A 13,511-nucleotide genomic window follows, 5' to 3' on the forward strand; every position below is an offset into this window, starting at 1 on the left:
GTTAGCCTGTGGCTACAGCCAGCTGCTAACGTCACCTCCTTGATAACAGGTTGGGCTTTCAGTCCCATATAAAGGGACATATTTCTAACTATTCGGTTTCAGACTAAAGGACCGTGGAAAATGCGCAGTCTGTAACTATTCAGTGTTACACAGCGGTGGACTAAGTTACATGTTTGCAGCTAACTACTAGCTACTTTGCACATTAGGTCACTCCGAGTCCTCTGTGATCTCATATGATTTTCAAATCAAGCTCTAAACATGACCTGTAATGTTTTCTTACCTGTTTACTAGGAAATGAGCCATGTCAGCATCTGTTTTCAGTCCCAATTCAAGTTGAAGTTGTTTATTCGGGTGCCAGCCCGGCTTTGGTCGTAATTTTGTTTCGACTCACGACATGCTGCTGATAAAACCTTTGTTTTCTTCTTAGTATGACTTTTTAGTGGACTTTGTGTGGTGGTGGGTTGTTTGCTGGCTGTAGCAGAATCCATTACTACCCAAACACTAGTTTGGGTCCACCGCACTTGTCTTCTTCCCGTATCCAAGGACGCGCATTCAGCGTCATCGGACGTCACGTCCGCCAGACTGCGCGGGAAATTCGGACCACGAATTGCAGTACATTATGCAGCACACAGCCTGTTCAAGGCAGTGGAGAGATACGTGGGTGGGCTCATTCTTTTTGGTTTTGAAACGCTTCATCACCCATTAGCATTAAAAAACTTAAAAGGCATGTTTATTTTTTCACAAATCCTGCCCCATATCCCTTTAATAAAGTTTCACATCACTCTTTTTAAATTAAGGTGACACATTTTCTGCTTAAAGTCTTTACTTCACCTGCATCTGTTAACTTCGTGATAGAAAAGAGTTTTGTGTGCAGTGGGAAGTTATATCGCCTTTCCACCAAAATAAGCGGGTCTACACAAGTTTTTTAAAACACAGGTGTTGTAAAGAGGTCAGCATTCTGTATACAACAAGTCTAGACCCTGCCTCAAATTTGTCTATTCAGACTACACATATCAAAGTCAAATTCACACATCAAATCTTTTCTGCAAGTATGAGTGACAGAAGAAAGACACAGTGCAGAAGAGTTGAGTAACAACTTTGCATGACCAAATACCTGCAGAATCCTAAAACCCCTTTGACTCAAGTAGATACTTTCCCTGAAATACTTAGACTGTCTACATTTAAGTGTTGGAATCAATTCAAGCAAAATCAATCCATTCAGCCAATTACAGTACTGGAAACTGGCTTAAACTAAGGTGCTGCACAGAGTGCAATAACCTTCTCTCGATCGACTCCAGCTCCATGTAATCCTGCCCTATTTACCTGCAGGAGGGGATCTATACTTGGTCCTTGTAACACTCATGACTAATCTTGATACCGCAACTCAGCAGTTTTCAAAAAGTGCATACGATTGAATATTATTTTTTACACATGGAATCACTATTTTTTATATACATTTACATTAATGCTGTTGTTTTTTTTGGTTTGTTATAAATAATAATTACTTGAACTTTAATGAGTTGATATGACTGTTGCTGCGTCATCTGACAAATGTACATGCTTAACTCACAGAACCGCCACTGTATACCTGACAAGTGTATTTGATTATCTTAGTGACCTTACTTCACTGGTGTGACGAGGCATGTACTTCTTCCTCTTTTCTTCTTCTCTGTTTTAGTGTCTATACACTTTGTATCTATAAACTGTACCTGTATTTCTCTTTTTGTGTTGTAATATATTGGGTTGCCTAAACTGACAAAAGCAAATGTTGCAACAGTCATATTTACTTCTTAATTTTAGAGAAAGATTATTTTAATATGTATATTTATATATTTATATTTATATTAATATATTTCATATTTAATGAATCAGTAAAAAAAGCGTATGAAATAAATAAAATCTTGTTTTTTTCAATTTAATTAATGTCTGTACCTTGAAACAAAAAACGTTTAAACATTTAAATTAAATTATACTGTATTTGCTTTATAAATAAGATGAAATATCCTTAAGACCCTAGCATATTTTGTCACTTGTTTTGAGAAAAAAGAATTACAGGCAACAATGACTTTATAAGAAGGAGATATTTGCCGTGTAGTGTTATTCAAGACCAGGTGGACAATTCCCTTACTTTGTTATAGTGTCCAGGAATTCCTAAATCAGCTCACTGCTGCTATAATTAGCATGAAGCTAGCATGGCTGCTATTTTTAGCATATATCCTGTTTGCCATTGGTTGAAGGTCAAGAAGGTCAATGCAGGCTGAGGACAACACAAAGTGATATGCCACATTTAGCCAATTAAGAATCAGATTAAGAGGCTAGTTAGAGTTTGTGCCCTTGTTTGTGTGGGAACCTTAGCAAATACGAGCTTCACCTTTCAAGGAATTGTATGACACGTGAAAATACACTTATTCCTATATATATTTTAACTTTGGACAGAGCCAAGCTAGCTGTTTGCCCTTGCCCCAAGGCTTTATCCTAAGCTATGCTAATCATGGAGCTGGCTCCTAAAATGTTAAACTATTCCTCAAAAATAAGCCCCATCATATAAACAGTGAAAGCCCATTGTAATGATCTATACTGGCTGATTTAGCAATGTGTAACAGACAGTGTTTTTTTGTTGTTGTTGTTGTTTTTTTTACAGATTTAAGGATCCTTATGAATTAAATTTTGATCAATCTCTTGCTTAAAGGTGTGAACTATAAGAAATGGTCAGAATTCGAAGGTAGCTCCAAAACTATAGGGGGCAGCATAACCACTTACTACTGCTCACTATACAGTTCTCTTTGCTACAGCTAGCATCTAGACATTATAGACAACACTTCAGGCATCTTGAATATAAAAGTCCCTTATGCTAGACATGGCGGTTGAATGACATGTATCCCGTCACTTCCCTCCCAAAGCCAATCGTCTGTTTTATAGAAGCCAAACTGGAAAAGATATCAGCCAAGCGTGTAGTTGCATTGATGGGAGCACACAGTTGAGATTCACCACTGTTTCAATCAATTTGGTGCAGCTGCAGACATACTTCTAAAAAGCATGAAAGAGAAGGATATCACGCTAATACACAACATTACTAAATGAGGCAAGGTTACTCAAAGATTAGACTCTTTTGGGAGCATCACTCGGTTTTGAATTGAAAAGAAGTCAGTGTCATGAAATCATGCACATATGCAGAGGTAGGCTATAACCTGTGGGAAAAGGCGTTTTAAACAGTATTTTGGGCAAAGTCACCAAACTTTTTCAGCGGTTTTCATCAGATTTGCTGTTGATTCTATGCATGCAGTTTGTATGTCTTGGTGACCATTGAAAGTGAAGTTCTTGCTCTCTCCCCATTCAGGGCCTCGTCGTTAGCCCCAAATAACCACCCTGAGGCGTTGCCAAGATGGCTGCTGAATGACAAGACTTGCCTATAAGGACTGGGTGGGCTGGTGCTAGCTGGTTAGCATGCTAACTTTAGTAGACATCTCTGCAACACAGTACATAGATAACATCAACACTATTCTTCACATTCTGTTGATAATGTTCATTTTTTTATGTTTTAAACTAGTTGGCAGTATATATACATATATATATGTATATATATATATATGTGTATATATATATGTGTGTGTATATATACAGTCATGGAAAAAATTATTAGACCACCCTTGTTTTCTTCAATTTCTTGTTCATTTTAATACCTGGTACCACTAAAGGTATAATACAATGAACACGACAAAAAATGCAGCTGATCACATAATACTTTATGTCCTATTTGACATTCTTAAGCTTAATTGTATTCCCAGGGTATATAAGAGGCCATTTCATGTCATAAGCAGTACTGCACATGCAAAGGCTTAGAGTGGTTTCCTGCTTACATTCAAGCCATAGCACAACTCAGAAGTTGTCAGCTCTCACATAATGCCTAAAACAAAAGAATTATGTGAAGCCACAAAGGCAGCCATCTTGGCACTGCTGGAAATTGGCATGAGTGAGAGACAGGTAGCAAAAAAACTAAAGATCTCCAAGACAGCTGTTCATTACAACAAGAAAAAACAAGCCGAACACGGCACTACCAAATTGCTACCTGGCCGCGGCAGGAAACGTCTCTCTACCCCACGAGATGACCGTGCACTCGTCCGTTCCTGTGTCAGGAATCGTCGTCAGACCTCCAGGGACCTTAAAAATGAGTGGGCACTGTCGAGAAATGTGACTTGTTCGGCAAGGACAGTTCGAAACCGACTTGTTGAAGCTGGTCTGAAGTCACACAGAGCACGGAAGAAGCCCTTCATCAACGAAAGGCACAGGAAGGCCCGGTTACTCTTTGCTAGGGATCACAAGGATTGGACTGTTGATGATTGGGCTAAGGTTCTCTTCAGTGATGAATCCAATTTTGAGTTGATGCCCACTCCAGCTAACTTACTGGTTAGGAGGAGGCCTGGAGAAGCCTACAAACCAGACTGTCTTGCCCCTACAGTAAAACATGGGGGTGGATCAGTGATGATCTGGGGTTGTTTCAGTATGAGTGGAACAGGGCAAATGCAATTGTGTGAAGGGCGAATGAACCAGGTCATGTACAGGGCTACTCTTGAAAACAGTCTTCTTCCATCAGCTGGAAAACTCTTTCCTGCCTCGAATGACTGGATTTTCCAACAAGACAATGCCCCTTGCCACACAGCAAGGTCAGTTAAAGCCTGGATGGAGAACCACAACATTCGCACCATGCCTTGGCCTGCTCAATCACCATATCTGAATCCAGTTGAAAACCTATGGAAAATCATCAAACTCAAAATGGAGAACCACAAGCCCAAAAACAAAGCAAATTTGTTTGAATTTGTGCAACAGGAATGGGCTGCTGTGACAGCAGAACAATGTCAGAAGCTGGTGGAGAGCATGCCAAGACGCATGGCTTCAGTCATCAAAAACAATGGTTACGCAATCAAGTACTAACTCCTGTGTGTATCATGTGTTTAAAGCAAACAGAAAAGAAAACATGGAATGCTTAAAAGCAGTGTTTTTGGCAGTACAGTGCCATAGCTATTGATGTAAGAACTTAAGTGATTTTGGTTACTATCAAGAAAACCAAATAAAATGGCTAGATATCAGCTCTTAAATTAAACTCTTACGAGCTATTTTTGTTGTTATCATTATATTTGTCCAAACAAATGTACCTTTAGTTGAACCAGGCATTAAAATGAACAAGAAATTGAAGAAAACAAGGGTGGTCTAATAATTTTTTCCATGACTGTATATATATATATATATGTACATATATATATATGTGTGTGTGTGTGTGTGTGTGTGTGTGTGTGTGTGTGTGTGTGCGCCCATTCCTCTTTAAGCCAGCAGAGTAGCCACATGAAGGGATTTCCCCAACACAGAAGTTGCCTTCTTCACCTTGATGCAACTTCCAAAGATTAACATGTGGTTGCACAAGTTCAGCATTCTTTAAAGGGCTGTTTTTGGAAAGCCGTTCAAGGTCAAACACATCTGTGTGTGTCTATGTGTGTTAGCCCTGTGATGGACTGGTGACCTGTTCAGGATGTACTTGCGGATGTCTCTTGCCCAATGCTTGCTTGTATACTTATGATCCAGTTTGCTTCCAGGATAAATGGATGGATAGATGGATGTTATTGTAGACAATGTAATGACATGAGGAAACCAAGATGACGAAAAAGATGGTTGCCATGGTAGCCAGATAATTGGATGACAAACCTACCATTAACTGCTCACATTTGTTCCCGGCACAGAAGCATGCTTGATTTATAATTGTCTCCTCGTGTTAACAGCTGATGTTTAATACATTAACTTGGAAAATGTGATTTGCTCGTCTAGATCAGTCAAAAATCATACACCCTGAGTGCATGGGAAGTGTTAAAGGTTTATTCTCTTTGAACTGTGTTTAAGTTCCCTGTTTGTTGTGATTAGAGCACTGCTTCCCTGAAGCAATGATGGCTTTTATCAGTACAGTAAATGCAGTAAGTGAAGGATACTTCTCTGGCATGGATAAGAAGAATGGCACTCAGTAAGGTGCATACCTCCATCAAGGCCCAACAGCCCCTATAATTCAATCAAGCCTAGTCCAATTTTAAATAAAACATTCAAATCAGTTAGAGTTTTTATCTGGATCAGTTTGTACTCACACATAGATTCCAGTCACCTAAATACATTAAATCTTTTCATCAAGATCTATGCATTATTGAAATAAAATAAATGAGTTATTTTTATATATTCATTAATAGAATACAGTTTTTGCACACCTTAAGATCGACAGGTGCGTAGGAGAAGACCGAGGGCAAACAAAATAGTACCATACCAACACATAACATAACATGTTAAGCAGTAGGTCTAAACGATGAACAACTGCTTTATGTGATGTAATGAGTTGGGCTGTTCTGCTACCTTTGAGATATTCTCAGTGAGTATTTTTACAGATGTTTATATATATTTTTTTTCTCATATATAATCCTTCACTATATGGTTGTCTCATGTTGTATTCTGTCCTTAACTATTTCTTTACAGCCTAGATTTATATATATGTTTTGCTTAATTCTAATACTATGTCCTTTTTATTTGTCTAGGGTCAGGCTCTAGAAGATATATCAAGTTCCAACCAATTCTGTACTATGAAATTCCTGTTATGTGAATTTTATTGTGAAGATGTACCCTTTAAAATATTAGACCTTGCTTCCTAGTGGTCTGGATGATTTACTACTTAATGTGATGTCATGAGGTGGCCTGTTCTGTAATCTTTAATAAGATTAACTTTTTTCTAGACAGCTTCCACAGTGTATTTCTTTAACTGTCTTCTTCATCATATGGTTGTCTCAACTTATAGTTTGTCGTAATCAGCTTCTTCATAGCCAAGATTTGTGTGTACATATATATTTATATATGTATGTATGTATATATATGTATGTATATATATATATATATATATATATATATATATATATATATATATGTATATACAATATATATACATATATATATATATATATATATATATATATATATATGTATATATATATATATATATATATATATATATATATATGTGTATATATATATATATGTATATATATTGTTTGTTTGTTTGTTTTGCCTAATTTCATGTACTTTTTGTTCAAGGACAGGGTCTTGAAGACATATTAAGCTGTAATCTTTTTTCCCGTTATGAGGTTTTTTAAAAAAAATGGTTTTCATCACTCTCGTTGGTCAGGATGTTTTCACTCAGTCCATATTTAGTCAATTTCTTTTTCAGTTTCTTTGACGTTGTACTTTTGAAGTTGATATCTAATGGTGAATGCGCTTTTCTTTTTCTTTGGCTTTTTCTGTGGTTCAGGTGGCCACCTTCTATCTAGCCTATCACCCCTTAACAAGAGCAAGGCTAAAGGTGAGGACAGAGGTAGCCTATCATTATTGATACATTTATACAGTATAAACAAGTTAATAAATACAACAGAGAAATTAATATGTGAATGTAGCTCAGAACATCTTAGCCTGCACTAAACTAATAATAAGACTGTGGGTACCCACTGTGCTTAGGCAAACCAATTGTATGTACTAAATGCTAATGTCCGCATGCAAACATGCTATACGTTAAACAGGTATAATTTTTACTACGCTGCTACTGCTTTGTTAAAATCCATGTTTGTGAGCACTTATTTCTAAAGATAATCCCTCCACCTGACAGGTGTGTCATATCAAGATGCTAATTAAACAGCATGATTAGCACACAGGTGCCTTCTATTGTCACAATAAAAGACTACTCTAAAATGTGCAGTTTTATCACACAATACACTGCCACAAATTTTGAGGGAATGTGCAGGTGGCACACTTGTTGCAGAATTGTGTTGTATGATTATTCTGCACATTTTAGAATGACCTTTTATTGTGAGCACCTCAAGACAGCTCTGTGCACTAATCATGCTGTGGGTTGGTGGGTTAGGTTTATCTTGGCAACGAAAAGGACCTCACTAACAGATTTTAAATAAATTCTGCTAAAAAAAAATAGATTAATAAGCTTATGTCTGCACAGAAAAAGTTGCAGATCTTTTATTTTAACTCTGAGCAAAAACAAAAGTGTTGCTATTATATTTTTGTGAAGTGTGGTTTAGTGTGTTTGCATGCTAACATTGGCTAATTAGCACTAAACACAAAGTATAGCTTGGGCTGATGGGAATGTCATTAGTTTAGTGGGTATTTGGTCATTAACCAAAGCTTTGGAGACACAAAAATGTTGACCTGATGATGGTACTAAATAAATAGTAATCACCAATTATGAATGGGCAGGAAAATCAGACTTCATGGCAGTTGATTTGTGGAGAGATTAACTCCAAACCAGTAATGGGAACCTGCGGTGGAGCTACAGGAAAAGTCAAGGGGTCACCAAAATCATTAGGATTCATCATAGGAAATGTACATTTTTGCTGTCTGGTAGTACTAGAGGGGATCGTCTGGTGGATTCATTTTCTGGCCAGCATCATCATTGGCAAATTTTATGGCAATCATAGTGACACTGCCATCCCTAGAGCCATGTCACTAGCATAGCTAAAAATGTTTACAGTATAAATTCTCAGTTGCTCTCGAACATACATTCACAGCTACAGAAGGTCAAACTTTTTCACACAGAAACAAATCATAGCAGCATCTCACAAGGAACCGCATCTACTTCACTTCCCTTTAACAGTTAATTAAAGAAATGACTCAGTGCATGACCAACACGTCATTATATCAGTGACCTCGCTGTTCCAGTTCTCCCGCAGTCATCATTTAAAGGTACAGCCAGTGTAAAAGTAGTAGCTACATAACAACCCTCCTTGAAGCTGTTGGATGCTTGGAAGCCACAGCAAAGGCGATGTGATACCTATTTCCAGCACATGATAGTCTTTGACTTATTGATAAGCAACAAACTCGGGCTGCTGTGTTAGAGACACTGTGGAAGGACTGCTGAATCACTGTTGAGGGACACATCCAGATAAGAAGGTTGTGATGGTAAAAAGCAGTGTTGCCATTTAGTGGCTGCTGTCACAACACTTATCAGAGGCTTCATGGTTACAAGGGTTTTGTAATGCAGATTCCTGCTTGGAAAAGAACAGAAGATGTGTTAGCACTTGTCCATCAAAGCAATGAAAGCTTTGTTGGAGTGTCTTTCACCTCTCCCTGATCCCCCTCTCCCTCTCCCCCTCTTTCATTGGTTCCCTAGCATGTGCTCCCTCCCCCGCTTCTCCACCAGTGAACAAACACCTACACATGAACTCAGGTTTCTCCTTAGGGTTCAGGTGGACGGAAAGGACATGGGTGGAGTGGCTGGAAGGGAGGAGGAGGGCGATAAGTGGTCACACTCTGACGGTCAACTAAAGGAGAACCCTTCTCCTATCACCTGACTGCACTCCAGTGGCATTAAAGTTTCATGGCCGCACTGCAGGAATGTGGTGAGAGCTCCGTGAGGCCTCATCTGCTTTGGATTATGAAATAGAGAGGGGAAAGAGACTGTGAGTAGAGATGGAGATCCACTCGTTAAAAAATACATTTTTATGAGGAAGACATAGAGGTACGTGATGAAGGAGGGAGGGGAAAGATGGAGGGAAGGATGAGAGGGAGGCTCATGGAGCAAAGGTTCAGATCTGATTCTAACTCTGGAGCAGATAAGATGAGCTTGACAATACAGCCTTTGTCATGTGATCAGGGTGGGATGCAATTCCCACACAGATCAAGAGTGGGTGCACAAGGAGGAGGTGGAGTTAGGGGTGGGTAACAACAGGTGAATTCCAGCAGTCAGTCTCTCACAGATAGAGAGACCCTTTGATGGAAAAGCCCCTGCACCAGGTGAAGGAGGAGGTCTGGCTCAGCAGCCTTTGAATTATTCATCCCTCTTCAGTCAATTATTAAAGTATTTGTCTAGTGCTCACATCCTCCCTTTGTCTGGTCAGAAAACACTGTTTACTCTTGTAACTTTGGTATTTGTGGCCACCTGATGATAGAAATGGTTAACATGGGCCAATAGCTTTACCTTAGGGTTAATAATTCATAAATTCTTTTAGTAAGCCAACTAAATCTTGATATGTTTTAAGACATAAAAATAGTCTGGTTTGAATAACTTGAAATAAAAATAGATGTTTTCTTCCACAAAATTACCTTGTAAAAATGTCCCAAAATTGCATGTCCTTCTCCCTCATTGAAAAACCCATATCTATGAATACACAATTATTTCTTATCTCAGACTTTTAACTGTTGGACACAAGATATCTCCTTGTTCACGAAAAAATTCATCCTTGGTGTATGAGCACTGGGAGCAAAACTGGCTTGAAACTAGTTGTGATGTCATAAGATCTGCTTCATATATATCTCCTTTAGCAGATAGTCAGGAAAACAGCCTTCTTGGGGAGCCCAGCCCAAACACACCTGATTCAAATGAGAGGGTTGTCAGACTGCAGAGCTTGATGACCAGCTGATCAATTGATACATCTAAAATATGCAGAGCAGTGGACAAAGATTGTAGAACACTGTTCTGTAAAACTTTGCACAACCTACATTATTCTGTACAGTGACTGTCAAACTTTTGAGTGAGGTAACAAGCCCATGTATTATTTCTCAAGTCAGCTGTAATATTCCCCAGACATTTGCATTCACCCCATACCTGATTAAAGAGCCTCGAGTCTGAAGCCAGATGGGTTATACCAGTTGTATTAAAAAAACAAAAAAAACAAAAACAAAACTAACTTAACTCTGAACAAACAAGTCTCTTTAAATGATAACCATCTCAGAAAAAGCTAGTGTTATTGCACAAAAAACAAAAAAAACTTTAGGGCTCAGCATTTTTCATCTCCTGCCATATCTGCCTACATGTGTAGACATGTAGGCAGATATGGAACTGCAATTACTCAGGGTTTACAATTTGCTTAAAATCCAATATTGTTAAGGTAAATCATGTTATACACCAGCAAAAGAAAACTATCGAAGGCCATCTCATACAATTCAAATCTTTATTGGACTTACAAAAATTTAGATTTCTAAAAGCACAATCACACCAGACATTTACAGAAGTTGTGATACAAAACTTTTCCAAACATGGGTACAATTACTTTTCTTCTTAGAAAGCAAGCAAAGTATCACAATTTTTTTGGAGTGTGCATACAAGTTATACCTGCCAAAAATATATTCTCTCCAACACCCCCAGAAGACAGCCCCAACCATGAGACAGGCCTTTCCCGGAAAAGGAATTTTGATAAGGTCCGTGAAGGGCCCCTGCAAAGAACAGCAGGACAAGAGCAGCAGGGCGCGTCCTGGTTGGTGCGTAAAACTGACGTTCTGCTATGGCCGTGCGCACTCCTTTTAAATTAAATCCCCCAAATAAGGACAGAAATTTTGTGAAATCCAAAATCAGTTTTATGTGAAATGGGATTTTTAAATAACTGTTCTTGAAATGACGTTGTGCTCCCAGTCCCGCCGTCTGGCGGCGCGTGTCCGGTGCCAAAAGCCATCAGTTCGGTCGGTGGGACCAGCCGAGCAGGAGAGAGGCTGCCAGTGCAAGCGGGAGCAGCAGCGTGAAGGCGTCGATCATCCCAGAGCCGTTTTTGGACGTCACATTCACCATGACCGTGGGCGTCATGGTGTAGTTAGGCATCATCGTGGTCGTGTTCATGGGGGCGTCTGTGGCGTCCGGGACCTATAACAAAACCACATTACGTTTTACATTTACAAATAAAATGCATGCAGGGTAGTAGGCTGTACCGCAATTAGGTTTAGTGAACAAACTCTCCTGGTTAGTTATTCCTATGGACACTGTTGTATAGGCTACCACGTGCGTAAGTGTCAAGATGCCAGTTTCTTGCATGCAGGTTAAATTTCAAAACACGCATTCATCTCTACACCCTCCACTCTGTGTAGCCAAAATGTCCGTTGTGAACAACACTTCTCCAAAACTCAACTTCCAATGCCATAAGAAAAACGACCTGCGGCAGTGCTTTTCAGATAATTCCATGAATTTTTAAAGTTATTTTAAAAAAAAAAAAAAAAAAAAAAAAAAAAAAGTTCAACGACATGTAAATGTGTCCTAAATGCCAATGAGAAATTACGGGGGTTCGGTTGGTTACATTTGCCTGTTTAAGATTCTCATTTGACATTAAAACACCCCAGACAGACAATGCATTGAGTTACAGACAACTGAACCTGTACGTTTTATTAATTGTAACTTCTGTTTAAAACGAGCCTGTAGCCCGCAGTGCTGGTCTTTCGCCAGTTATTTCGACTAACACACTTTAATTGGAAATTAAAGCCAGCTGAGCGCGAAGTTTGAGTTTGAAAGTCACAACTTCAGTTTGTCCGCTTTCTTAAGACTAAAACGGACAACTCCTACAAATTAAGGTTAACATACACCTGAAATTAAAGACAAACACCAAAATGAGGGACAAAACTAACCTGTGATGAGACGAGATGGAGAGCCAGCAGGAAAACTGCAAGGTGAGCTAGACACATCTTATTCATCTTGGTGTTGCGTGGACAAAGGCTCGCTGCTCCGCTCAGGCCCAACGGTTAGTGAATAGGTGACTGAAACTGGAGAGGCAGGCGTGCGTTTTATACCCCGGTGACATAATCAGCCACTCAAAACCATCTGATGTAGCAAGAGACTGCTGCATTCGGGCGCCGTCGGAAATAATAGAGTAGGTAAAGCACACGTGAATGACTCTAATTTACCATGTCAAGTTATTTACTTCGCTCTTTGAATATGAAGTTTGTATGAATCGTGCGTATGGGCGTTCAACTGAAAAAAATGGGCATCCAACTGTCCAGCTAAACCGTCATGATGACAGACTATTATAGGCAAATAGTTTGCCTAAACTCAAGGGTAGAATACGGAACGGTCACTGATGCTTGGTGGTGCGTTCCTGTGCTACTGTGAAGCTCTGACATTAGGGCGTCGCGGTTGCTATTAAACAGCATTCGGCATAATCGCAAGATATCTTAAAAAGATAAACGTCCATAAAAAATGTACATTATAAAGGCTGCTGTTCATGAGCAGACTGTCAAGACTGGAAAGCAACAGCATTAACAACATTAGCAACTAAATCACAGGATATTTATAACAATGACAATATTTGTTAAAAAAAAAAAAAAACACCCCCATTTGTATATTATGTATGTAGATGCTATCAACATTAGTATTATTTAGATAACTACGTGTAGTACTGCTACTTGAAAATATTAATCTGTATTAATGGCATCATGACTCATTGAATATGGAGTTTCCTGCTGTGACCACTAAAGGGCAGTGAACACCACTCATTATTATAAATACGCTACACAAGACAGAAGTAAACTCGACCAGTCTAAAGACAATAATAACATTAGAAACACAACATCGGCGGTCACCATGCCACCGGAGCAGGCTACATTGTTTCCCTCGAAGATGGATAAATAGCGTCCTCCAGTGAACGCTTGTAAACCCTTACAGTAATAAAAAAAAAGCGACGGCCGTCGCTTTAGACTCGATTGGGTTTCCGTAGTTGTCCTCTCTACAATTTCTTCCG

The 13,511-nt window shown here is 39.0% G+C and overlaps 1 long non-coding RNA gene across 1 annotated transcript; it reads right to left on the reverse strand.

The window, feature by feature from the left end:
• Positions 1 to 10,953: 10,953 nt before the first annotated feature.
• Positions 10,954 to 12,563, reverse strand: LOC140996721 (uncharacterized). The gene is made up of 2 exons (XR_012178821.1): positions 12,403 to 12,563; positions 10,954 to 11,650 (listed from the first exon to the last, which is right to left on the reverse strand). It is a non-coding gene; the product is annotated as an uncharacterized lncRNA (long non-coding RNA).
• Between the last annotated feature and the right edge of the window lie 948 nt (positions 12,564 to 13,511).

Source organism: Pagrus major, chromosome 5 (assembly GCF_040436345.1).
Source record: "Pagrus major chromosome 5, Pma_NU_1.0".
Classification (NCBI taxonomy): Eukaryota; Metazoa; Chordata; class Actinopteri; order Spariformes; family Sparidae; genus Pagrus; species Pagrus major.